This window comes from Phytophthora infestans, genomic scaffold, assembly GCF_000142945.1.
Source record: "Phytophthora infestans T30-4 supercont1.14 genomic scaffold, whole genome shotgun sequence".
In the NCBI taxonomy this organism is placed as follows: domain Eukaryota; phylum Oomycota; class Peronosporomycetes; order Peronosporales; family Peronosporaceae; genus Phytophthora; species Phytophthora infestans.
Genome location: NW_003303745.1, coordinates 1679446 through 1682756, shown reverse-complemented (window position 1 = coordinate 1682756; position 3311 = coordinate 1679446).

The following is a 3311-nucleotide window of genomic DNA, read 5'->3' as shown; positions in this document are numbered from 1 at the left end:
GGCCTGGGCACGGTCTCCATCGAGGGCTTCTACGCGCAGGACTTCGGCAAGCTCTACCGCTCGTGCGGCACGTGCGGCGACAAGTCTCGCAAGGTGAGCCTCGTGACGGTGAACAAGAACTGGGGCGACCAGCCCACGCTCCAGAACATCAAGATCAAGGCAAGAAGGTGGACGTGTGCCAGTGGTCGCAGGGCTCCACTTCGGCCGAGCCCAAGAAGTTGGGCGCCGGTCCGTCGGGGTCGCTCTGCCAGTACTCCACCAGCACCATCTCCTACGCATAAGCTAGCAGGTCTGCAATACCCAATGCTCCAGAACTCGCATCTGGATTGGTAGTCCGCCAGCATTGTAAGCCATTTGTGTGTAGTGGAATCGGAGTTAATCGTTTTGTCCATGAGTAAATCAATAGAAATTTAGATGTGCTTCACTTTCTTTTTAAAGTTTGTCTTTTAATCTACTTCTACGATGCTGATGACTAATAGACAATACCGAGTTCTAATACTGTCATGTCTATTCATATTACGTCACCGCTCTCAGTGAGGGGGTCACGGGGGTCAATTTTCGATCAACGGTAAGACCGGTATCCGCGCAATGCTCCCTTGCTATTGCTTCAACTCACAACAACTAAGACGCTCAGTATTAATTTGAAGCCACGCTGTACGGTGTCAACTTTGCTTCACAAATATTGATGTTTATGTAAATACATGCCGACCTCCGGTATAAACGAAGCGGATTGTATCATAACGCGGGAGAACGCGGTACTAGTGTCTGGGCAGCTTCTGTCAGAAGGAAACCGAAAGCACGGAGCGGGTGTTTGCAAAATATCACTGACCACCCAACACGATGAATCTGCCTTAGAAGCGGTGCTTTTGCGGGTTGCCTACAGCGCCCAACAGTGATGTGCATATATATACGTACACTCTCGTTCAATTAATTGTGCAACCACACACTGTGCTGTCCTGTGCGCACTCTTTCGCGTCTTAATTGGTTGTTTTCGCTCGCGCTCACAAATCGACCAAGATTCACCGTGAACAATTCGTGAGACCCGATGCTGTTACTGTAGGGTCACGAAAGAGGCCTTCTCGGATCGAGCGTCGTCGGAGTTTTTGCCATCTTAAGTTGTTTGTAATCACTCGATCACCAGCGAGTAATTAGTCTACGTTGGTCTTTTAGTCGACTGTGGGGTGCTAGAGCGTCGAAGTTTCGGCGCAACCGGCGGATATCAAGTCTCCGTTGTGTTCGGTACCGACAAGTTGACGGCGACAACGAGGTGAAAATTGGCCCCTCTCACGAGCCACGTTGTGACGCAGTCAGAGTCCGAGTGCGTAATCGACCCAAAATCGCCCTCCAAGGCTTCATCAGTCCACTTACTCCGTGCGTGGGGGCCGACGATGCCGCAGCGATCAAACGATGGTTTCGCTGTCCGTTCTCTTAGCAATTTTGCTGTAGTCGCCACCCGATGCTAATCCTTGACCGACCTTCCTTCAGACAGCATCCGATCTTGAAAGGTTTCTCAAAACCGTCGGCAAAAGGGTATGCACCAAGTAAATGTGTCTTGGTTCTGCATGCATACTTTGGTATTAAAAATCAACTACGGTTGTTGGCTACTTGTAGCGTACAAGGCGACATGTACTGCAACGGGAGGGTTTGGCTGCCACCTCGTATGGTCGAACCGCATAAGCTTGACACGAGGCAGGCAATTTAGTCACATGTGGCGTTCGAACACACGGTGTTACACAGTGGTCATGTTCGTGTCCATCTGCAGCCGACTGTAGACGTCAAGTGATCCAACGAACTCTCTACTGCTGTTGTCACCTCTACATCTGGCGTCCAGGAGCCGGCGTTCACGGCAACGGATCTCGACGACATGATTTGTCCCCATTGCATTAACGTTTACCACTTTCTTGGTGACTGACAGCCCAACCGACTCCTGGTTGCACCTCGACGACACCCTACTAACAGCTGCCGTCGTCGCGATATTTGAGAACAACCCCGAGAAGACACTCTCACTTCACCTCATTATTCAATTTTCGCTCTTCGCTACAAGCTACCGACCAGCAACCAAGTAACCAACCGTCAAACTTCGATACTCAACTACTCCATCCTCAACATGGTCAACGTCATCTCCGTCTTCACCGTCGCAGTCGCCGCCGTGGCTTCCGTCGCCTCGGGCGCTTCCATGCGCTCCGAGGCCGCCCCCCATGCCCACCGGGTCGTGGCCTGCCAGCAAGAGAACGGTCTACCTGAAGGAGCCGTACACGGTCAAGAAGGGCCAGACATTCGACGGTGGCATGAAGACGTACGCGCGCTCGAACGTCAAGTGCGGCGGCCAGAAGGAGAGCGGGTGGCAGTCGGCCGTGTTCATGGTGGAGCCCGGTGCCACGCTCAAGAACGTGATCATTGGCAAGGACCAAATGGAGGGCGTGCACTGCGAGCAGAACGGCTGCACGATCCAGAACGTGTGGTGGGAGGACGTGTGCGAGGACGCGCTGAGCATCAAGGGTGGCTCGGCCAGCAGCGTGACCAAGGTGATCGGCGGTGGCGCGCGCTCGGCCGACGACAAGGTCATCCAGCACAACGGCCTGGGCACGGTCTCCATCGAGGGCTTCTACGCGCAGGACTTCGGCAAGCTCTACCGCTCGTGCGGCACGTGCGGCGACAAGTCTCGCAAGGTGAGCCTCGTGACGGTGAACAAGAACTGGGGCGACCAGGCCACGCTCCAGAACATCAAGATCAAGGCAAGAAGGTGGACGTGTGCCAGTGGTCGCAGGGCTCCACTTCGGCCGAGCCCAAGAAGTTGGGCGCCGGTCCGTCGGGGTCGCTCTGCCAGTACTCCACCAGCACCATCTCCTACGCATAAGCTAGCAGGTCTGCAATACCCAATGCTCCAGAACTCGCATCTGGATTGGTAGTCCGCCAGCATTGTAAGCCATTTGTGTGTAGTGGAATCGGAGTTAATCGTTTTGTCCATGAGTAAATCAATAGAAATTTAGATGTGCTTCACTTTCTTTTTAAAGTTTGTCTTTTAATCTACTTCTACGATGCTGATGACTAATAGACAATACCGAGTTCTAATACTGTCATGTCTATTCATATTACGTCACCGCTCTCAGTGAGGGGGTCACGGGGGTCAATTTTCGATCAACGGTAAGACCGGTATCCGCGCAATGCTCCCTTGCTATTGCTTCAACTCACAACAACTAAGACGCTCAGTATTAATTTGAAGCCACGCTGTACGGTGTCAACTTTGCTTCACAAATATTGATGTTTATGTAAATACATGCCGACCTCCGGTATAAACGAAGCGGATTGTA